The following is a 25,289-nucleotide window of genomic DNA, read 5'->3' as shown; positions in this document are numbered from 1 at the left end:
ATATAGCAAGCTTTTGTTGGTTCTCAGGCTTAGAAAATGTATAGTGATTTTGTAAGCAGAGCAAATCTTTATTTCTCCTGCTATTCAGTTACTTTAACATGGTTTCAGTAATTAAAAGAAAGAATATGTTGTGCCTCAAAAATACTGCAAAACTCAGTTATTCTGATCAAGAAAGGTGTGCCATCTTTTTGGGAGCTTGTGTGTAATGACTTGGTAGACTTTTGAATTGGAGGGAACCAGAACAATTGAATAAAACACTAATTGGTTATATATGTGGAGAAGCTAGGGCATGTGTTTGTCGGAACTCTAGCATTCTTTTATGTAGTTATCTATTCTTATCCATTCTTAAATGACATAAAGGGCAATTGGTCAGAGCAATGCTGTTCTAATTGCTCTTCATCTATGAAACTGAAACTTAAATTTATTGATGACTTCAAGTGTGTATGTGTGTTGAGAGAGAGTCATTGTGAGGGATGTAAATAGAATGCTACTTTCATTTTAAGATATTCTTTGTTTTAGCTTCTCAGAATATTACAAAGCTAATATCATAGACATCAGGGAATGAATTGTAATGATAGTGAAGGAACCAGCACTTGAAGAATTGCACTTTTACTCACGTCACTATTATTGCTTTCCTGTTACCCATACTGCATATACTTCTCTCTTATGGTAAGAAAATTATGACCTAGATTAAGCTCTTAACATATTACCAGGGAATATACAAAAATGAGCTAGATGCTAGTATTGTGGTACTGACAGCAGAGATGCTAGCACAGAATAGGACACATAATTGAATATATTTATATATAAACATACATATATGTGCATATATGTGTGTTTCACATTAAATTGCCTAGGAATGTTGAAATCCTACCAGTTCATTGTATCCTTCAAATATCCTCGTGTAGTAGTAGTTTGCACATTAACCAAGTTTGGTTGTGCGTATTTGAGTTTTATGTAACTCTTGGAAAAGTTTTAGGAAATTTTCTGAAGTAGCAATTTGGAACTGACTACCAAATCTTATATTTATAGTTGCAGGTATGCTTCAGATTTTTTCCCATGTACGGTAGTCTCCTCTTATCTGTGGTTTTGCTTTCTGCAGATTTCAGTTTCCCACGGCCAACCATGGTCTGAAAATATTAAATGGAAAATTCCAGAAATAAATAATTCATAAGTTTTAAATTGCGTGCCATTCTGAGTAGTGTGATGAAATGGAGAGCCATCCTGCTCTATCCTGCCTGTGAAGTGAATCATCCCTTTGTCCAGCAGATCCACGCTCAATACGCTGTCTGCCCATTAGTCACTTGGTAGCCGTCTCAGTTATCTACTGTCTGTTGAGGTATCGCAGTGCTGGTGGTCAAGTAACCCTTGTTTTCCTTAATAATAGCCCCAAAGCTCAAGAGTAGTGATGCTGGCAATTCGGATATGCCAAAGGGAAACTGTAAAGTGCTTCAGGTGAAGAGGTGAAAGTTCTTGACTTAATAAGGAAAGAAAAAAAATCCTGTGCTGAGGTTGCTGAGATCTATGGTAAGAATGAAATCTCCTATCCATGAAATTGTGAAGAAGGAAAAAGAAACTTGTGCTAGTTTTCTGTCGCACCTCAAACTGCAAAAGTTATGGCCACGGTGTGTGATAAATGCTTAGTTAAGATGGAAAAGGCATTAAATTTGTGGGTGTAAGACATGAACAGAAAATGTGTTCTGATTGATGCCAGCATGTTGCGCCAGAAAGCACTGAGCCTATGGAAGACTTTGGCATGGGATCCCCTGAAACAAGTGACACCAAGCCATTTATTGCAAGTAAGGGATGGTCACACAGGTTCAGGAATAGGTTTGGACTGAAAGAGAGACTACATGCGCATAACTTTTATTACAGTATATTGTTATAATTGTTCTATTTTGTTGTTAGTTATTGTTGTTAATCTCTTACTGTGCCAAATTTATAAATTAAACTTTATCATATGCATGTGTGTCTAGGAAAGAACATAGTATATGTAGGATTCGGTACTATCTGCAGTTTTAGGCATCCACTGGGGGTCTTGGAACATATCTCCCGTGGATAAGGGGGGACTACTGTATTTGAGAAGTTGAAGTCAGTAAGTCAATAAAAAATAAAAAATGTTTATTAATGAACTATTATTCTGTGTAGGAAAAAAAGGCGAACTTTTCAGAATGGCTAGAAGAGACAGAAGATGAGACTGGAAATGTAAATTTGAGCTAGATCATTAAGGGACTCTAGGATCTCGAGGGATAGATTACCAACAGCATAACAGTATTACAGTATGTAATCATTCTGCAATATAATAATCTGAAAAAATAAGGCTTTTTTGGGGACAAAGGGTGGTGGCATGACAGAAACTTTAAAAGTAAGACAAACTTTTACGAGGCAGAAAGATGATTATAATTTGGGTGTGCCTGATAATTTCCCTAGTGTCAGGCAGCCTAGCTTGCTGTAGAGAGCTCTAAAAAGCCTGACACAGGTAACATCCCCGATTTCACTTATCATCTAAGGCTGTGTTCCTATTTTCCTATTAAATCTATCCCCTCCCACTCAGTCTCCTTGGTTTTCTAGTTTGGTGACCCCATGCTCTGTTCTCACTTCTTCTGTCCGTCCTGTGTTTGATCTTTTGGACGCCCTATTTTATTTAAGCTTACCTGCATTAAACACCCCGAGGCACTTTACATTCTGCACATCTTTTTTCTCTAATTCTCAGCCCCTCCCCTCTTTGCTTTTCGTAGCAACTGAGTTCTGCCTAAGAGATAATCTTTTCTCTGGCCTCACTCTCAAGAAATGCCCATTAGGTGGACTGTTTGCCTAATGCGTTCTTTCTACGCCCACCCCTGCTAGAGGAAGGTTTTATGTGGATACATGTCTTCATTTCTCTTGAGTAAATAGCTAGGAGTGGGATTCCTGGGTTATGTGGCAAGTTGTATGTTTAACTTTATGCACTACTGCCAAACTGTTTTCCAAAGTGGCTGTTCCATTTTGCATTCCCACCAGCAGTATGTGAAAGTTCCAGGTGCTCTGTAGCCTTGCCCACACTTGATATTTTAAGTCTTTTTGATTTTAGCCATTTTAGTAGATGTGTACTGGTACCTGCATTTTGGGTTTAATTTGCATTTTTCTAATGACTGATGATGTTGAGCATCTTTTCATGTGCTTAATTGCCATTCTTACGTCTTTTATGAAGAGTTTATTCAGATCTTTTGTCATTTAAAAAATTGAATTGTTCATCTTATTATTTAGTTGTAAGGATTCTTTTTATATTCTGGATATAAGACCTTTATCAGATGTTTTTCAAATATTTTCTCCTAATTTGTGGCTTGCCTTTTTATATTCTTATTGTTACATATATTTTTTAAATTTTAAAGTTGTGGTATAATAAGCATAACATAAAATTTATCATTCTGATAATTTTTAAGAGTACAGTTCAGTAGCAAGTACATTCACATTGTTGTGCAACCGTCACCACTATCCATCTCTAGAACTTTTTCATCCTTCTGAACTGAAACTATGCACCCATTAAACAATAACTCCCCATTCTCTCCTCCTCCTAGTCCCTGGTAACCAATATTCTGCTTCCTCTATGAATTTGACTATTTCGGTACCTCATATAAGTGGAATCATACAATATTTGTCGTTTTGTTTCTGGCTTATTTCACTTAGCGTAAAGTCTTTAGGTTCAGTTATGTTGTAGCATGTATCAGAGTTTCATTCCTTTTTGAGGCATGAAAAGGAATGACGTATATTTCACTGTATGTATATACCACATTTTGTTTATCCATTCATCTGTCGATTCACATTTGGGTTGATTTCACTCTTTGGCTTTTGTGAATAATGCTGCTATGAACATGAGTGTACAATTTCCTGCTCAAGTCTCTGCTTTCAATTCTTTTGGGTGTTTACCCGGAAGTGGAATTGCTGGGTCATATGGTAATTCTATGTTTAATCTTTTGAGGAACCACCATACTGTTTTCCTAGACTCCACAGTATTTTAAGGTTTATTTCTTTTATCCCTTGGTTAAATGAGTGGGCTTAGTCATTTTAGACAATGAACCACTGGGAAAGAGCTACTAGTATGGGAATAGTATTGCCCAAAAAAGTATTGCATGCTTCCTCACTTATTTCCATGAGAGCCATCACCTTTGTTAATGCATTGGTCTGAAAATTAGTGTTTCTCCAAAAGTGGTCCAAGAACCGTTGGCATCAAAAATAACTTGTTATACCTGCGATTCCCAAATGTCACCCCATCTACTGATTCAGACTCTCTGGAAGCGAGGATAGGCAAACCTGTTTTTTGAACAGAGGTGTTTAATTTTGATGAAATCTTTCTTTCTTTTATGGTTTATAGTTTTTTGTTCTATTTAAGAAATCTTTGCCTAACCCATGGTCTCAAAGATTTTCTGCAGTGTTTTCTTCTGGAAGTTTTGTAGTTTTAGGTTTTATGCTTATTATCTGTTTTAAGTTAATTTTTTTGTATGATACAGTGTGTCAAGGTTCATTATTTTGCATATGGATATCCAACTGCTCAAAAGACTGTTATTTCTCCATTGTATTATTTTGGGAGCTTTGTGGCATATATGTGTGTCTTATTTCTGGACTCTATTTTTATCACACTATCTTGCCTTACTCTAGCTTTATAGTAAGATTCATAATCTTATAGTGTGAGTCTTTCAGCTTTGTTCTTCTTTTTCAGAATTGTTTTGGCTATTTAGATTCTTTTCATTTTCATGCATATTTTAGAAATAGCTTGAAAATGTCTGCAATAAAGCCTGCTGGGATTCTAATTAGGATTATATTAAATCTGTACATCAATTTGGAGAGAATTAGCAACAGTTTTGAATTTCCTGACTTATGTGTAGGTCTTGTACCTATTTTGTTAAATTTATCCCTAAGTATTTCAGACTTTTGATGTTATTGTAATGGTATTGTTTATTTTAATTTTCAATTATTAGCTTCTAGTATATAAAATACAATTGATTTTCTTATATTGACCTTGTATTCTTCAAGTAATTTTTAGTAGATTCCTTAGGATTTTCTACAGACAGTCACATTGCCTGTGAATAAAGATAGTATTACTTCTTTTCCAGTCCGTATGCCTTTTATTTCTATTTCTTGTCTTTTTACACTAGCTAGGACCTCTGGTGAGGGCATGCATCTTTGACTTCTTCAGGATCTCAGGGTGAAGGCATTCATTCTTTGACCGTTAAATATGGTGTTAGCTGTGAGTTCCTTTTTCTTTTTCTTTTTGTAGAAAGACATTTTCTTCTAGTCTTTGTTTGCCAGGAATTTTTATCGTAAATGAGTTTTGAGTTTTGTCAAAGTTTTTTTTCTGCATTTACTGAGATGATCATATGGTTTTTCTTTAAGGTGAATTATATTGCTTTATTTTCAGATATTCAACTAAGCTTGCATTCCTGGGATAAACCTGACTTTTCATGATATATTATCCTCATTATATATTGCTGCATTTGATTTGTTAAAACTTTTTTTAAGGGATTTTGCATCTATATTGATGTGGAATATTATTTTGTATTTTATTTTCTCTTAATGTCCTTGTCTGGTTTTGTTATCAGGGTAATACCAAATACCAGTTCACTTCTCTATTTTCTGGAAGAGTTTGTGAAAAATTTGTATTTCTTTGTATTGAATATCATAGAATTCTCTAGTAAAACCTTCTGTACCTAAAGTTTTCTTTGAGGAAGGTTTTAACTATAAAGTCAACTTCTTTAATAGATCCAGGTCTAGTCAGTTTATCTATTTTTCTAGAGTGACTTTTTAAGTTTTTTAAAATCTTTCAAGGAATTTGTCCATTTTCTGTATTTGAAATCATTGGCAAAAAGTTCTTCATAATGTTCCCTTATTATCATTTTAATGTCTGTATGATTTTTAGGAATGTCCTGATATTGAAACTCTTTCATTCCTGATATTGGTAATTTGTGTCATTTTTCTTTTTTGTTATCATTCTGGGTAGAGGTTTATTAATTTCATTGATGTTTGGGAAGAATCATCTTCTGCTTTTTTTTGTTTTGTCTGTTTTTATCTTTTCTATTTTATTAATTTCTGCTCTTCATTATTTTCTCCTTTCTGCCTGCTTTGAGTTTAATATATTCTACATTTTCAGGTTTCTTAAGTAGAAACCTTAGGTACTTATTTGAATCCTTTCTTATTTTCTAAATATAAGCATATAATGTTTATAAATTTCCCTCAAAGCACTGTTGTAGCTGCATCCCCCAAATTTTGATATGTTGTATTTTCAATTACATTCACTTCAATATATTCTTCAATTTCTCTTGTGATTTATAATGGGTTATTTAGAAGTATGTTGTTTAATTTTCAGGTATTTGGGGGAATTTCCAGGTTTCTTTCTTTCATTGATTTTTAATGTATTTCTTCTCTGCTTAGAGCAAATGCTTTGTATGATTTCAGTTTGTTTTTTTTTAATCAATTGAGACTTGTTTTATGATTCAGAGTAGCATCTATCTTTAAGTGTTCCACGTGCGCTTGAAAAGAATGCCTAATCTGCATGTTAGGTAGAGTTTTTCCAGAAATGTTAATTAGGTTAAGTTGGTTGATGATATGTTCAAGTCTTCTATATATTTACTAATTTTATTTCTACTTATTTTATCAATTTCTTAGAGAGGAGTGTCAAAGTCTCTAGCTATGATTATTGGTTTATCTATTTATCATTTCAGTTCTCTCACTCTGCTTCTTGTATTTTGAAGCTCTTATTAGATGCATACACATTTAGGATTATTATAATTGACTTCTTTATCATTATGAAATCTCTCTCTTTATCTCCAGTAACATTCTTTGATCTGAAGTCTAATTTTTCTGATACTAATAGAGCTACTCAGCTTTCTTTTGATTAGTATTTGCATGGTATATCTTTTTCTGCCTTTTATTTTTACCTTTTTTTCCTCTTCATAGCCAAAATGGATTTCTTTTAGCATTTAGGTCTTGCTTTTTATTCCGTCTGACAATCTCTGCTTTTTAATTTAGTTGTTTAGACCATCCACATTTAACGTAATTATCCATATGGTTGAGTTTAAATGTCATTTTACTATTTGTTTTTTCTTTTCCCTTTCTGTCTTTTCTTTCTTCTTTTCCTAACTTTGTTGGGTTTGAAGGTTTGTTTGTTTTTTTTAATAATTTCATTTTATGCCCATTATGGGCTTCCTAGGTGTATATTTCTGCTAATTAATTAATTGTTCTAGGGTCTACAAGATATATCTTTTAACTTACTAGTCAACTTTCAAATAATATTATTCTATTTCATGTACAGTATAAGAACTTGACAACAGTATACTTCCATTTCCCCTCTCATCGTTTGTGGTATTGATATCATTTAGTTGACTTCTACATATTCTATAAAGTCAACAATGCATTGTTACTGCTTTTGCTTTATGTAGTCAGTTATCTTCTAAATTTTTATATTTATCCACTTATTTACCGTTTCTGGCACTCCTAATTCCTTTTGTGCCAATCCAAATTCCAATCTGGTTTCATTTTTCTTCTCCCTGAAGAACTCTTTAACATTTCTTGTAGTGCAGGTCTGCTGGCAAAGACTTCTCTCAACTTTTGTTTGTCTGGAAAAATATCTTTTATTTCCCTTTCAATTTTAAAGATACTTTCTCTGGGCAAAGAATTGTTTGCTGCCATGTTTTTTTGTTTTCAATACTTTAAAAATATCTCTCCATTGTCATCTGGCTTGCATGGTTTCTGATAAGAAGTCTGCTTTTATTCTTATTTTAGTTCTTTTGGATGTAATGTGTCCTTTTTTTCTGGTTTATTTAAAAATTTTCTCTTTTATTAGTATTCTGCTATAGAGTGTGATATGTATTGGTATGATTCCTTTATGTTTATTCTGCTTCGCCGTTGTTTAGATCTCTGGATTTACAGTTTTTATGAAATTTAGAAGATTTTCAACTATACTTCTTAAAATACTTTGTTCCACACCCCTCCCTTTTTTTCTGGGCCTCCAATTACACATGTTTTAGACTACTTGATGTTATCCCACATTTTTTCTCAGTATTTTTCCCTCTGTGTTTTGTTTTGAATAATTACTATTGCAGTTTTTTTAACTTCATGATCTTGTCTTCTTCAGTGTTTAATCTGTTGTTAATGCCATTCTATGTACTTTTTGTTTCAGAAGTTTTCTACTGGAAGTTCCAGTTGAATCTTTTTCATATCTTCCATGTTTCTCATCATCATGGTCATTTTTTCTTCTGCTTTTTTAAACATCGAAACATATTTGTAATAGCTGTTTTCATTCCATCATGTCTTTCATTTCTGTGTTTCTATTGAGTGATTTTTCTTTTGTTTAGAGGTCATATTTTCCTGATTTTTTTTTTTTGTATGCTTGTTCATTTTTGATTGGATTAAGACATTTTGAATTTTATCTTGTTGATTGCTGAATTTTATTGATTTGTTTCAAGTAGTGTTGTATTTTTTTCTGGCTCTCAGTTGTATTACTTGGAATCAGTTGGATTATTTTGAGGCATATTTTTAAGATTTGTTAGTGTGGGTTCAGAACACCCTTTTGTTGTAGGTTGAAGTTAGCCCTGCTACTAAGGAGATTCCCTCTGGGATATTCAGCTGGATGCTCTATGTATTACGAGGTTTATCCACTGTGACTAGTAGGAACACAAACTGTTGCCAGTTGTGTCTGAGTTCCAGATGTTGTGTCTACTCACTTTTGTTTTTCTTTACCTGGCCCTTGTGTAGTTTTTTCTCCTGTGTGTACAAGTTAGTACTCAGCCCAAGACTTGAGCAGACCTTTCTAGCTCTAAAGTTCTTACTCGATGTAGTTCTCTCCTCTCTAGTTCTTGACTGTGCAAATTCTAGCTGCCTCATAAACTTTTAACTCTGTCCCCTCAACTCAGTGAGAGGCCAGTTTTGCTCAGGTTCCCCCACCATGCTGTCTGGCCTGTAAACTGACTCCAGGTTGTAAACTGGGCAATTATAATGCTTACCTTGTTTGTTTCCTTTCTCTCAGGAATTATGATTCTGTGCTGCCTGTTGTCCAGTATCTGAAAACCATTGTTTCAATATTTTGTTTGGTTTTCTGGTTGTTTAGTTGGGAGGTTAAATCTGGTCCCTGTGTCTCCATTTTGATTGGAAGTAGAATGGTATCTGTATACTGTAATTTAAACTTTCTCCTAACCTTTGTCATACTTTTACTTTGAAGTAACCACAGTGCAGAAGATAATGGATACTTCAGGGGTGGGTGGTAGCTGTGAGTAAACTACTCGTGATATTTAGGAAATGTGTGCTTTATTTTTTTGTTTACTCTTTATCTTTTATTCTACTTATAAAATATCTACTTTATGAAAAGTAAAATCTCTCCTCTTGTCATTAAATCTTGGCATAAAATTTATACACTAGGAATATGCACCATATTTTTTGGTAGTTTCCTATATCTTAGACACATCACTTCCTACTCTTAGTAAACCTTGAGAAGCCAGACATTTCTCATTTCCGTATCCATAATGGATCATTGACTCAGCAGGTATTTGGAAAACACAGTTATTTTACCATAATGTGAAGAATTTTGGTATACAAATTTTATGCTGTTTGGTTAATTAGAGATCCTCAGTATAGTTATGGGTTTTCCCTGTTCATTTTCTGAAATGAGTCTAATCTGATCTTTCTTCAGATCTGTATTCTTTCTGGCTAGGTGACAATCCCAGGGCTTTCCATCCTTGGCATTATTATTCTTTTCATTGTGTTGAAACTAGTTTATAAGATAGCTGCAGTTGCACTTGGATGGCTCTAATGCTTTGGTCTTCTTAGGATTTGTGCATGTGGTAACAAATACCACCAGTAACATCATCTCTAAAGGATGAGAACTATAGATATGTACAATTTAAAATTGTTTCTTTTGGAAGCTTATCTATTTTTCCATTCTTTCTTTCTTTCTTCTGGAAATTATGTGTATTCTTCAAGGTTATGCAGGCTTTGACAAGCTGAGCTTTGTGAGCCTAACCAAGAGAAAAGTCAGCACCTTACACAGAGCCAAAGAAGAGAGGAGAAAAATGCCCGATTTTTATGGCATTATGTCAGGAAATTGAAAGCATGGTGAAAAGTATGTGTGCAGATATATGTAATCTTGTAGCTCTTGCATGCTGCAGAATTTTTGTGTTCTTTTTATGTGTTGTAGAGACAATATAATATAGGCCATGGCAAAAAAAAATCTTTTTTCCCCCACTCATTTAAAGGAATGGGTGGATTTTTTGTGATGGTGAGGGTCAAGATAAACTTTCTATTTTCTGTTTATGTATCTAGTACTTATCTGATATTTCTATACATAAGTGAAATCTTTATGTAGAGTTGCATTTGACCATAGACAGTTCTGTGGACTAGACTGTGTTTGGCTCTGGTTTCATTTGGTTCCTTTTTCTGGGCCTCTTTGCCTATTTAATGTGTCCAGTCCAACTTCTAGTGTTCCATCTCAGCTGTATGCCACCCATCTCCTGCTTCTCCTTTTGCCTGTCTCCAGAGCAATGTTCCTTTCTCTCTATTTATTCTTTTTTCTTTTGAAACTTACCTCTCTGGTATACCATTTCTCTGGGGTATTATTATATAGTTTGATAAATTGAGTAATCCTCACGTATCAATGATGCTGCTACTGATAGTAGGGAGTTTTGGTATTTAAATCCACAATTCCAGGAGGTTTTAACTTACATGTCATTAATATTATAATGTTAAGCACTTAGAGTGAGATTTATTTTATTTTGAGAGCTTTTGAGCTTTAGATTCTTACTGTGAGAAAAAAAATGTTTTCTTAAAACAAGTAAGTAGTCTCATAAAACTGTGAGGCTCGTCTTGGAGAAAATTATTTCTCTTGAAACTCAGGCCAGTGGAGGTATATTTGCACTGTTTTCTTGGTAGCTCCTTGGGTACTTTCATGGACATTCTGCTTGTCCCAGAAAGAGAGCCTAAAGCTGAGTCTTTCACTTGGGGAGTGGTTAAATGCTCCACAAATCAGTGACCAGAATCGTTTTATTTTGTGCCGATGTGGTTTCTGCGGGTGGTTTGTTGTTTTAAAAACTGTTTCAAAGAAATGCATTTTTTTTTCCTGGCAATCATGTGCATCCTGTGTAAGTATTTTTCATTATTAATAATTTTGAGAAGAACTAACTCAGGGTCATGATGCAGTTGGCTAAAGTCATGGGGTTTTATATGGAGTCATCCCATATGATTTGTGTCTGGTTTGCCAAAAGCCATCAATTTGAGGTTCCCAAAAGGCAGGGTAATGGATTCCTCTCCTGTTTCTCACTGTCACCAACCTGTTTTTGGAAATTATTTGTATCAGTTTTGTGTAAATGAGTAGTCTTCAAGAGAAATTCATGAGACGTTTAGATTAATTTCTTCTAGGCATATATACTGGTTTCACTTTTGGGGGGGCGGTATTTTCCCATCTCTTTCTTACTCTATATAGAAATTCCTATTTCTGATTATGACTTGAATTCCAGCTTTCTCATTGGACTTTGATTCCATCTTCTTCCTCATTTAGGCCTAGTGGTTAGAAATCTTGTCTTTAATTGAATTTCAAAGTGGTTAAGTTTCTGTGATTTTCCGTTCCCTTGTCCAACAGTGAGGGTTTGCTTCTGTAGGTACACTGCAACGTTTTAATAATGAATTTGGATTTAAAGAGAAATTGAATTAAATTCTTGAGTTATTTCAGAAGTTGTAACATCGTGCTATTTACATTTCTGGCCACAGCGAAGGTTTTCGTGAAAGTGAAGTTCTGTAGGAAAAGCTTGTGTCATCAGCTTGTAGTCTTGGAAGGCGTCTTTAGGATTTGGCTAGCCCAGAATGACAACTTTAAATGGTTTGCATAAATTTTCTAGTCAACAAGTGAATATTATTTATAATTAGGAATTCAGTAGACAGAAAACTTGAAGATCACCTCTCTGAACTTTCTAATTTAACAGAGATGGAAACTGAAACCTAGGTAGGTTAGGTGACCATCTGTGATAACTCTGTAATTTAGTGGAAGAGTTAGGACTAGAGCCCAGTGTCCTGACTCCAAGTCCACTACCTAGGGGTCTCTTGGTGTCTTATTCCCAACAAAATAATAATTTAAAGAGTAAAACGTAATAGAGTTCTAGTTTTAAAATACCCAAATACATTTTATTTTTGTAATATAAATTTGAGTGATAAGAAAGCTTGCAAATTCATACCACACTTTCCCTCTTGACTTGTAAAAGAGTACTGATCATCTCTGAGGTTATTACTTGGTTATTTGAGGAAAGAAATTGGCCCTTATTTTGTTCAAGACTATTTTTCATTGTGTGAAAATAATTTTTAAAACTTCCCCAAAGCTAGGGAAACATGCAGATGAGAACCTCCTGTATTGGCTACTCTTGATTACAGCTCCAGTGAACTTTTAATTTCTTTTACCAATGACCTCCTAAATCTGGTAGTTTCTATTCATTCCTTATCTTCTTTGACCTCTATTATATTGTACCTATTTCCATCCTTGTACACTTTTTCCTTGATTTCTAGGGCATCATTCTATCTAATATTTATGATCATTCCTTTTAAATTTCCTTTACTGACTTATTTTCCTCTACTTGCCCTTTGTGTACCTTTCCGCTACACATCCTAGCGGTCGTGTGTCACTAGGTTCCTCTTGGCTGTGATGGTTTTTTAAAACTTTACTTATTTTTGATGACTTTGACAGTTTTGAGGAGTTCTGGTCAGGTATTTTGTAGATTGTCCCTCAGTTGGGGTTGGTCTGCTGTTTTCTTCATGTTTAGAATGAAGTTATGGGTTTTTGGGAGGAAGACCACAGAGGTAAACTGCCATTTTTTTTTTTTTTTTTTTTTGTGAGGAGATCAGCCCTGTGCTAACATCTGCCAGTCCTCCTCTTTTTGCTGAGGAAGACTGGCCCTGGGCTAACATCCGTACCCATTTTCCTCCACTTTATTTATTTTTATTTATTTATTTATTTTGTGAGGAAGATCAGCCCTGAGCTAACATACGTGCCAATCCTCCTCTTTTTGCTGAGGAAGACCGGCTCTGAGCTAACATCTATTGCCAATCCCCCCCCCCCCCCCCCCCCCCACCCCCAAGCCCCTGTAGATAGTTGTATGTCATAGTTGCACATCCTTCTAGTTGCTGTATGTGGGACATGGCCTCAGCATGGCCGGAGAAATCCCGGGCTGCCAGTAGCGGAGCGCGTGCACTTAACCGCTAAGCCACGGGGCTGGCCCGCATCTTCCTCCACTTTATATGGGACGCCGCCACAGCGTGGCTTGCTGAGTGGTGCGTCAGTGCGCGCCTGGGATCTGAAGCGGTGAACACCGGGCCACCGCAGCGGAGCGCACGCACTTAGCTGCGCCACCGGGCCAGCCCCGGTAAACTGCCATTTTCATCACGTCATATTAAGGATATGTACTGTCGATGACTTATCGTTGTTGATGTTGACTTGGATAATTTGCCTGAGGTGGTTTTTGTCAGACTTCTTTGCTTTAAAGTTTTACTTCTTTTTCCCCCTTTCCATATTGTACTCTTCAGAAGGAGGTCACTAGGCGCAACCCACTTTAAGGAGTGGGGAGTTCCACTCCCTTGATGGTAGAGTGCCTGTATAAATCTTTGGACTTCTTCTGCATGGAAAATTTATCCATTTTTCCCTATTTATTTATTTAATCGTTTATATCAGTATGGACTCATGGATATTTATTTTTTACTTTGCTTGGCCTAATTTTTTAATTGCTGTATGTATATTAATGATTTCTAAATATGTTTATCCTAGCAGGTCTTCTCACCTCTCTCTTTTTTTATTTTTTTATTTTGTTGTGTGTAGGAGATTAGCCCTGAGCTAACATCTGTTGCCAGTCCTCCTCTTTTTGCTGAGGAGGGCTGACACCCGTGCCCATCTTCCTTTACTTTGTATGGGACCCCTTCTCACAGTGGCTTGAGAAGCGGTGCGTCGGTCTGCCCCTGGGATCCGAACATGCAAAGTGGGGGTCGCCGCAGCAGAGCACCGGAACTTAACTGCTACACCACTGGGCCAGCCCTGCCACTTCTCTTTTAGAAAGAGCTCTTTCTAGTCAGCTTACTGTTGGGCCTTTTCCCTTTGGTCTTTCTTTTATTGAAACCTCAAACTGAATGTGTCCATATTGCCTAAGCTCAAACTAATCATTTTATACCTCATCTCCTTCATTTTCTGCCTCGTTTCTTCTACTCAAACTTCTTTTTCCACCTGCTTTCTCAAGGTAGAAACCAGTGAAATCCTTTAGTTTTCCTTTCTGTTATTCTCACTCTCTTGGTGGCTCTTATTTGGATTATATTTGTCAGTTGGCATTTCCCTAAGATTAGACTATTCTACTTCCACACCATTATCCACAGTGCCTCATAGACATTTTTCTAAAATACATGTCACTTATTCAAAATACTCCTTATCTCATAGCCCTTCTCGGAATTCTTTGATGAGTTCTGTCTCTGACGCTAATTTAACTGTGATTTTAAACAAATTACTTGGTCTCTCTCTAGCCTGAGTTTCTTTATTTAAAAAGTGTACATATATAATGATAGGGATCTTCTGAGGATTAAAAGTGATAGTGTGTCTAAAGAGTTTAGGTATATGTCTGGTACAAAGTAGTACACTGTAAAGGATAGTTATTTTTTATTATTCTATGACTCCTTCCAAATTCCTTAGCATGACCCTTCATAATTTGGTTCTTAGCCACTTATCCAGCAGCTTCATTTGTGGATATTCTCCCAACATAAGTACCTTATCATCCAACAATTCCACCTTATTTGTTGTGTTTTGGGTTTGCTATACTGTGTGCTTTATATACTTGTCCGTTCTCACATGTTCTTTTGTCAAGAATGCCCTTATCTTTCTTTCCTGCCCTACAGGAAAACTGGGTTTTACTTATCCATCGGTATTTAACTTAAATATTCCCAGAGTTAATCACCACCCTTCTCTGTTGTCACTGTACTATGTGTATAGATATATATACTATATATGTTTGCAAGTCTGTCTTTTTTTCTGTCAAATTGTGGCCCCAAGAGGACAAGGACTAAACTTAATTTATCATTATTTACATTGCTAGTGCTGAATTTATCATTATTTACATCACTAGCGCTGAATATCACTGAGTTAATGTCTGTTACCTAGACTGCCTCGCAATTGCAGGAATCTTGTTTAAGTATTCTTTACTAATGGTTGTCAGGGTTCTATTTGAACCCGTCCAGTAGTGGGAAATTTATAGTTGGAGAGGTAGTGGTTACTTTTGGACAGGTCTAAATTTTAGAAAGGTATTTTTATGTAGATTTGAAATCTGTCAACTTTTAGCTTTCATTTGTCTGTTCTCTGGAGCCATAGAGAATTAGTCTGTGCTTTCAGCATTTTACAAGTATTTCAGCACCAAATATGTGTTAAGTACATTTCAGAAATCTGTTGGTTGGAAATGAAAGAAACCTGAAACACTCTAGCTTAATAAAAAGAAATTTGTTCATTAACATTGATATTATCCATACTTTTTCGATTGTTCACTTCTATCAGGTATCAGGTATACATCCAGTATAGGTATATTTATCTTTACATTGTGTATATATATGACTATAATAATATTATGTACATTATAAAATAGACATAAATTTGCAAACTTTGCAAAGGATAATGCAGACTACACGTATTTTATTTTAGATGTAGTATTTCTTCTCAGGTTCTGATGGATAATCTTACATGCCCCCCTCTCCCTCTCAGGGTGGTATGTGCATGCCATTTAAGACCTCTGGTATATGTAATCAAACTGTAGTATGGGCAGGGTTGGAGCTGGTCTTTGGGATGACTGAAAAGACTCAGATGCCTCCGGGAGTTCTACTTTGCTTTTTCTTTTTTCTCTTTCCTTAATGACTTCTCTCTTTCAGACTGGCTTCTCCGTGGGGCTAGGACCATAGCCACAGGCTTTGGGCTCATTTCTTCACAGCTTTCATTTATTTATTCAACAAATTATGAACGGAGTGTATAGTCTGTGCCAGGCACTATTCTAGGTGTTGAAGACGTAGCAGTGAGTATTAAAAAGAAATATATTAAAGTGATAAGTGCTACGCAGAGAATTAAAATAAGGTGATGTGACAGTGATTAAGTGGCTGCTTAAGAAAGCCTTTTTCCAGAGGGGACATTAGAGTTGAGATCTGAATCACAAGAAGTAGCCAGCTGTGCAAATATCAGGAGGAAGAGCATTTCAGGGACTAGCTCAGGCAAAATTTCTAAAGTGGGGCTGAACTTGCATGCTGAAGAATTAAGACAAGGCAGCTGGGTTCAGAACTTGATAGATAGGAGAGTTTTGTAATGAGAAAGAAAAGGGCTTTTCTTCTTTCATCTCTGTTTGGAAACATCCCAAAGAAAGATTGATTGATTGAGCTGGCATCTGTTTCCTATCGTTAAGGCTAATTATTATGGCGAAGATGTATTATTTTATTTAGCTCAGCTTGAGTGAATTGCCTACCGTTACGGCTAGAAGAAGCTTGGAGGGAAAGGTGTTGGGTGGACAAAATTAAGCGATGCCATTATTATAGGTCTTATGGGTCAAGAGCTTTTCATTTTGTTAGCTAAGAGTTCTATCTTAACACATTTGAAGATACTTATTGTTTCTTATCTTTGTTGACTTTTTATCTTGGCTAAACTTTTGTAGTTTTTTCAATATCTCTTTATTCTCTGAAATGAATCTTTAACAACGTGTTTCCTTTAGTATTGCTTGGTAGTGATGAGGGTGAAAGGTGGAAAGAGAAGATGAAAGTTTCAGTGAATCCTATGAATATATCCATTCCATTCACTGATAGCCATTCATGTGTAAAGGATATATGTAATTTGGGGACTCTGTACTTTATTACCTAAGGGAGGGAAATTGGCCAGTATTTTAGAAAGCATTTCTTAAGTTGAAAACAAAAGAAGTTTCCAAATGGCTCTGCGTAACTGAGAAAACTTTGTTAACCCATATTGTTGCATCTTCAAAGCGTTCTGAATAAGTGTTTTTTTGAGTGATATCTTTGCTTATTGGTTTTTGATAGTATCTTTGATTCAATGTGGTAGAGAGGGCTGCATGGTTTGAATTCTTTATAGTAGTAAGTGGACATGATATTGACTCAGTGGTATTCACTATTATGGGACAAAACTGGGTATACTTTTTGATGTTTCTGAAATGATGCAGTTGCAGCACATCAGCAATATGTGATGCTGTGTGACAATCTTAATTCTTGAAGTCACACGGAATAGGTGCCTATAAAGAAGCATGAGGCTAATTTCTGTAAAGAATTGAATATGAGGTTTACTGTTAATAAACTGTGCAATAATTTTAGTATTTGATATCCTATTCTTTAAGAAATCATGCAATTATTTTTTCAGTTTATAGCATTTGAGCTAGGTTGGGTTTTATTCATAACCTAGAAAAAACTCTTTTTTTTTTTTTTTTTTTGCTGGGGAAGACTGGCCCTGAGCTAACATCTATTGCCAATCCTCCTCCTTTTTTTTTTTCCCTTTTTCTCCCCAATGCCTGAGTAGATAGTTGTATGTCATAGTTGCACATCCTTCTAGTTGCTGTATGTGGGTCGTGGCCTCAGCATGGCCAGACAAGCGGCGCGTAGGTACGTGCCCGGGATCCAAACCCAGGCTGCCAGTAGCAAAGCACATGCGCTTAACCGCTAAGCCACGGGCCCGGCCCAGAAAGAACTCTTAATTAGAGTTCCAAGGTGTGAGCCTTGTGTGTTTGAGTACTTAATTTAGATCTTGAAATGTTGTATATTGTGGGTACTGGAGGCTTTAAAAAATTCCCAAGAAATAGAGCTCTATAGTGAACTACTTTGCTTTACTATTATTATAGAATTTTAACAACACTTTTCTATGTTGTAATTTTGGGTTTTGTACATGTGGATTGTGAGAAATAAACTGGAAATCCCGTTTCTATGGGTTGGAATCTGGTGTGGCCTCAAACGGCAAACAAAATATTTTAGTGTGTACATGCCAGGTAAAATTTTAAATGGACTTTCCATAGGGCACAGACTTCTGAAGCCAAATAATGCAAAGTGATTTTATAACTGCAGACCGACTCCTGTTGACTTACATTTGGTTTTGTTAACTTACGGTAGGAAATCAGTAGCTGATTAAGCAAACAACAAAAGAAATATCTTTGTGCATGCTTAGTACAGCTTGTTACTGTTCACTTGTGACAGTTCATTTGGGGAAGAGTTCTGAAATGACATGCCAAGACTTGATATCCTGAAAGTCCAGTGGGTTTTTTTTTGTATATTTTTAAAATGACAGGTGTATTTCAAGATCTAGAATATCTTGATTTGTTTAAAGGACTTTTCCTAGAAGAATTGAAATGGTTAATTTTGGATTTTTAATTGTAGTTAAATGAAGATATGTATGTTTTCTTCCTTCCTTTCTTCTAATTTATTTGAGAATTTTAGGAAAGGAACATGGTAGTACTATTAGGGTGGCCAAATTTAGAAAGGTCTAGGCGAATTTATTGTCTTTCAGCTTGCATTATTCTTATTTATATGAGTGACTGGAGATGTCACATGTAATTTGAGGTCTACATCTGGTTTTATGTTAAGTGAATCTGATCCAGGCCCAGCTATCTTCAATGGTGATTTTCCCAGCTGTAAATTAGGAACTTGGCATTGAAAACAATGTGGTTTTGTGTAAGTAGAATTCAGATTGTGATGTTTTCTGTCACTTCATAATTCTAATTTTGTAGTTTCAGTTTTTAAAGCAGAATAATTCACTCCAGAAAAGTCCGAAATCTGTGATTTTCAGTACATTGCCAGGAACATTGATGGTCAATGGTTTGAATCAAACTGAATATCCTTTATTAGAAATATGGCAGAGCCTTTTACTCACCCATTCATAGAATTGTAACCATGAATTTTCTATTTTTTGTTTATAAATCTACGGGAGACCCTTTGTATTTGCATTCTCAAATTTCTTGGAAACACAAGATATTTATGGAATTTTCCTGCACTGGTAATAAAAAGAGAAGAGTAGGGGGATAAGCCTAGAGCATGAGCCACTTACTGCTCTTTTACTTTACTTTAAAAAATTAAAAAAAATTTTTTTTCAAAATATTGGTGTGAATTGCACAGAATTTCAATTTGAGTAGTGCAGGTATCACAAAGTCTTTTCTTGTAGCTGTTATAGACTTGTGAAATGCCACTACTAGATTATAAATGCCTTGAGGATAGATGTTACTATATATTCATCTTTGTGTTCTGTTACACTTAGAGTAAGTATAATGGGTTTGTTGAATTAAATTGGGTTGACTTGAATTAGAAGGAAGGGATTAGGCAGATGGAAAAACAGGGCTAACCTGAGGGAAGCTAAGTCTTGTAGTCTTTGTAGTTATCTTGTTTGTGAAGTAATCAAGAATGGTGATATTTTATACACCTTTAAAACTCTTATGACTGACTAGCCAGAAATTGTAGAATGTCCTTTTTCTGTTACTGACTAGCAATTTACCTTTCAATAAGCCACTCTGTGTAATAATTCTGGTGGTTAAAAAATACTATATGTTTCAGGGGATAACTCGCCTCAGTTAATTTCTAGTCTAATTTCTTCAGTCTTTTTTTTCTCCTTTCATTCCCCCTTATTTTTAAAAATTAATATGTAATTTGCATGTTTGTGAAATGTACAGATTGGAGGTGTATAGTTTGTTGAAATTCTGACAGATATATAAGTATGTAACTATACTCCAGTCAAGATATAAAACATTTCCATTTCCTCAGAAAGTTCTTTAGTTCCTTTTGCAGTCAGTCTCCCTCTGCACCACTCTACTCTGTCCCCTGATCCACTCCTCTGATTTCTATTACATAGATTAGTTTTACCTGTTCTTGAACTGCATATACATGGAATCATATAATATGTACTCTTTGTGACTTGCTTAATTTGCCCAATGTAATATTTTTGATTATCACGAAGTCTATTCACTTCAGTCTTTTTGGCACATAACATAAAATTTACCGTCTTTACCATTTTAAAGTGTACAATTTAGTGACATTAAGTGCAATCACATTGTGCTACCATCACGACCATCCATCCACAGAACTCTTTTCATCTTGAAAACTGAAACTTCATCCTTATTTTTTAATTTAAAAAACATTTTTTAAAAGAGCTTATAGTACAAGCTCCTTTATCCAACTCAGTTGGGCCTGGTAATTGTTAAGTTTATAGAAAATTTTTTGGCTAGAGTGGGTAGTCATAAAAATGATATGTACATACCTTAAAACATAATATATATTTATAGTCCAGTATTTTGATATTGGGCCCACATCTTTTCTATAAACATAGGTTTCCTGATTGGAATTCATCATGGACTTTCTTCAATCTCACTGTAAACCATTATCTTCAATGTCTAGTTTCAATTTCCTTTTAAGTAGTGAGACATTTGAAAATAATTTCAGTGGTTATTGTACTAAATTTTTATAAATAGTTTTGCCTCTTGACAGGATTTTTTTAGAGTAACTAGCCTTTATCAAATCGTTGTAAATATTCAGCTTATTCGTGGAAACAACTACTTCCAGTTCTTATAGATTTTTAAAAATATTTAATCAAATTACATAATTATATTAACAGATAAAACTGAGATAATGTTTAGAAGAAAAACGACGCATTCTTGATAGTGTACAGTCCACCTGATAGGAACACAAGTGCAGGGTCGTTTCTTAGTAACCTTGACACTTTTCTTCACACTGTGAGAATAAAAAGTAATGGGGAACATTGGTTTACCTCATGATTAACTCATGAATTAGTTAATGGAAAATAATTAAAAGAATTTCTACTATAAATAGTAAATTGATAATTTAAAAGTTTTTAAAAGTTTCATTACCTTACAGCTACAAATTGGCAGTCTGCTTTCTTTCCTATCGTGATAGTGAGTTTACTCACGCCATAAAATGAAAATATAGTTTTTGCTTGAGTTTTATCTGTTGTTGTACAGCAAACAACCCCAAAATTTTGTGGCTTAAACAACTATTTTATTTTGCTTACAATTTTGTAGGTCAGGAACTTGAGAAGGTTTTTGCTGGTCTTATACTGTTGTAGTCAGGTTGTGGCTAAGGGCTGGAGTCCTCTGAAGGCCTCTTCATTCACATATCTAGCACCGAGGCTATGATTACTGCAAGAGTGGGAGATTCATTAGGTGTTTTTCTCTTCATGGAGTCTCTCCATATGGCTATTTTGGGTTAGCTTACAGCATAGTGGTCTCAGGATAGTCAAATTTCTTCTATGGAGGATGGCTTATTCCAGAGCAACTGTTTGAAAAGACAGGAAGTGGAAGCTGTCAGTTTCTTAAGGCCTAGGGCCAGAAAATGGTACATTGTCATTTCTGCCACATACTACTGGTCAAAGCAATCACAGAGCCCATCTGCATTTAAGAGGAGGAGATACAAACTCTGCTTCTTGATAGGAGGCATGCTGAAGAATTTGTGGTCATTTTTAATCTGCTCCAGGTTTAAGTGGTGTATGTAATTAATAACATTTTTATTTTAAAAAGCTTGAGAATATTTCTGGTGGATGTCGACATTGAAATCTGTGGAAGAACACATGGGTCTGTATTTAACTCATGTGAATTATAAATGAATATGAAACATCTGGAGAGTAAAACTGAGGAAGAATAGAATGCTAGGGGCAACTTCATTATAATAATGGCTACTGTAAAGTTCTTATTTATCAGTTCAGCTCCTGTCCACCTTTAGGTTTGAGTTACAGTGCCTAATAGCATTAAAAAAAGGGGAAGAAAAGAAAGCTCAATAATGTATATAGATGAATTTGAGTTTTAATCTTTAGGTAGGCTGCAAATCCCATTTGGTATCCTAATAACAGACAGTTTAGACAACAGTGTGAGTTGCTTTAAGTGGACTAGGTCTGAGTTTCATGTTTTAGAAGGCAGCATTTTAAAATGAATTGAACATTTATAAATAACTTTATTCTTCTTTGTTACTTAAGCTGGATGTAGGGTTATTTTTGTATATAAGTTGGTAAAATTTACCTTTGATTTTAACTTAGCGTCTTTTATCATCTATAATAATAAAGGACAATCAGATCTTCTGAATGGCGTTATTTTCAGTGACACACTTGCTAAGATCTTTTTTGATGACCAATGAAGAAATAGTGAAGAATTTCTAAAATGGTTATTAGAAATAATTTATTTCGCTAGGTTTTGCTATGCTTTGCTATTGGAAGTAATATCACTTTTATTAAGATCAGCCAACATTTGAGCATGTGTTATGTTTTGTTAGTGCTGAGAATATATAGATCAAATTTCTTTGATCTATATGTTTTTATTTAATCTATATTAAATGAATGCAGTTAATATTGGTGTTTAATTATTTTTTGAATAAAGCAAGAATGGAAATGCCCTTTCTCTCCTTGTGATTGTTTGGTACTGGCACCTGTTTTCCTGATGGTGCCCAGAGGAATTACTTCCAGATGTTAATTCCACTATAATTTTAAGTGATTCTTCTCTTTAGGCAAAGACTGGTTATTTCCAGTGACTTGTAAAATATTGTTATTGGAAATGACTCATTAAATTGTGTATGTACTTTTTATTTTGTTATATAATTCATAGATATAAATTAATAATTTTTATAGTCATTAATTTTTTCCCCTTATTTTATATAAATATTATGTATTAGAAGGAAGAGGCAATTTTCTGTGGAAGAGTGTTTCTGTTTTGTTTTGTTATTTTATATATAATATAGATATTTAAAATTACATTTATAAGTTTAATGTCACTGTTGTTTTATAATATCCTTTTTCTCTCTTCAATCTTTTTTGACTTGAATTATTTTATTCCAATAAATTGTTTTAATATCTGTTTTTTTTATGTTGAAGTATCATTTCTTCATATGTAGTAAAAAACAAAACAAAACTGAGACCACTGTATCTAAAACACTAAATATGAAAGTTTATATACTACATTAAAACGTAGCTCAGATTATATAAAGTGATTTATAGTCATTGTTACCTTAAAATTAGCCACTTGGTGAAATATGAAAGCCTTTCTTAGTAGTTAGCGTATCTTTAAAAGCTGTAGAATACTGGTGAGCCACAATTTAGGACCACATAAAATGTGAAAATCTGATTTATGGAAACAGATTAGAACTTATTTTTATTATAGAATGTTTTTTCCCCAAAGTTTGTTGAAAAATGTACTTTTCATGTATAAATAGGTGTATAATATGTTTAATGTTTGTGCAGTTAAATATTTTTCAGTACTTAAGAATACTTTTTGCTTTTGTGTAAGTAAACTGTAATAATAATAAATTTTAAATAACAATTTGTTCACAGTTCCACCTCCTTTACAAAGCTGAACATTTATCCCCCTTTAGTCTCTTTCATTTGGTTATAGTAGGTATGGTATTTAGAGACTTCTTTCATAGAAAAGCAGTAGGTAGAAGTATATAAAACTGTGGTATTATATATTAATGGAAACTGAAAAGTAGTAAAATTTTGTTTGTGTGCTTTGTATATATTGTAAGTGATTGAATTATTTTCTTTGATTTTCATGTAATCTGAACATCTCTCTCACTCATACTTATGTTAGTCTCTCTCACCCAGTTCTGTTAATATATATATTTTTATTATATTGTGGTAAGTGGAATAATGTCCTCCAAAGATAACAGATCCTAATCCATGGAACCTGTAAATGTTACCTTATTTGGAAAGAGATTTTTGCAGGTGTGATTAAGTTAAGGGTTTTGCAGTGAGGAGATTATCCTAGATTATCTAGGTGGGCCCTAAATGCTATCACAAATATCCTCGAAGAGAGAAACAGAGCAACATTTCACAGACATACAGAGGAGAAGGTGATGTGAAGAGGGAGCAGAGAGAGATTTGAAGATGCTGGCCTTGATGGTTAGAGTGATGTGGCTACAAGTCAGGGAATATTGGCAGCTACCAGAACCTGGAAGAGTCAAGGAATAGATTCTCCCCTAGAGCAAGCGGAGGGAAGTGGCCTTGCCCACTCCTTAATTTCAGCCAGTGATACTGACTTCAGACTTCTCACCTCCAGAATCATGAGAGAATAAATTTCTGTTGTTTTCAACCACCAAAGTTTTGGTAATTTGTTATGGCAGCCATAGGAAACTAATATGTATGAATATATGTTTGTATACTCACTGAAAGAGTTCATCAGAGAGTAGGAAGGGATCCCATTCTTAAACAGTCTGCTCCTATCTTCCCATGAGCTGGACATATTCACAGATGAACTTACTATTAGCCCCTTCTTATTCTTTGGGTTGCAGCTTAAGTATCAGCCCATCAGATGAGCCTTCTTTTACCACTCAGTTCTTTATTTTTTTCCTCTGTCAGTCTCTTTTTTGTTTTCTGTATCATTCATCAGAGTTGATAATTATTTTGTTTACTTGTTCTTTGTTAAGTGTCACATTAGAAAGTAGACTTCCTGAAGGCAGAGAGAATGGTTGTCCTATTCTATACTCATAGTACAGTGCCTAGTACATAGTGTATTCTCAATAAGTAAAAATTCTTGGTATTTTTCAGTTGCTTGTGGATGAAAATTCTTAGTTTTTAAAAAATTATTCATTCCAGTATCTGACAGTTTCATTGACTGTGCAATATTCTTAGTTTGTCTCCGGTGAGATGGCATATTCTGATCTTGATTTTGACTTTCATATGTCCAGTTCGGGAGACTAGTCTGGGTCAGTGCCAGTGATGTCTGTCTAGCTCTATTGCTGATCTATTCACTCTTAGTATATTTTGCTTTTTGATGATGTGATTTTTTTGCCTTTGTCAGTTATTACTGTTTCATGCTGTTTTATTTTGCTGAAGAGATTTCTTCACATTTCTCTGCATCACTTATATAGGTTTCTATTAGAAGAAAAAATATGAGCACATTTGGAATAAGAGAGCCCAAGATTTATCAACTCATTTATTTTTTTAAGTCCTTAAGTATTTTAGATCATTTCACTTTTAAGTGCTTTCAGTGTTCAACACAAAAGACAAGTCTGGCAGCTGTTTTTCCACTTCTTGGATACTACTTGCAAAGCAGTGTGTTGTTGGGTTATATGGGGGCATATAAAGACAGGTTTGAAAGATGGACTTTATCCTCATGAGAGCTAATTTTCCCACTAGGGAAAATTAGACAATTATAATACAAAATTTAAGGGAGATATTACTGTGTGATTGGGAAAAAAACGTTATAGTACTTCAAAGAGGTCTACCCTGGTAGCTATGCTTGCTTTTGGCTAAAGGAGAAGGTAAGGAAGGAAAATAAAGGTTATAAAAAGTCATGAACGTAATGATATTGATT

General features: G+C 34.8%; 2 protein-coding genes across 5 annotated transcripts in view; one reads left to right on the top strand and one right to left on the bottom strand.

The window, feature by feature from the left end:
• Positions 1-25,289, top strand: part of CCDC91 (coiled-coil domain containing 91) — a 361,285-nt gene that overhangs the window by 22,459 nt on the left and 313,537 nt on the right. The window lies entirely within an intron of this gene.
• LOC147914773 (uncharacterized) overlaps positions 1-25,289 on the bottom strand; it is a 59,596-nt gene that overhangs the window by 33,954 nt on the left and 353 nt on the right. The gene's annotated exons all lie outside the window — the stretch shown is intronic.

This window comes from Ceratotherium simum, chromosome 17 (genome assembly GCF_057802395.1).
Source record: "Ceratotherium simum simum isolate JZ-2026a chromosome 17, ASM5780239v1, whole genome shotgun sequence".
Taxonomy (NCBI): Eukaryota; Metazoa; Chordata; class Mammalia; order Perissodactyla; family Rhinocerotidae; genus Ceratotherium; species Ceratotherium simum.
The sequence above is the reverse complement of the archived record's forward strand: the minus strand, read 5'-3'. Positions and strand labels throughout refer to the sequence as shown.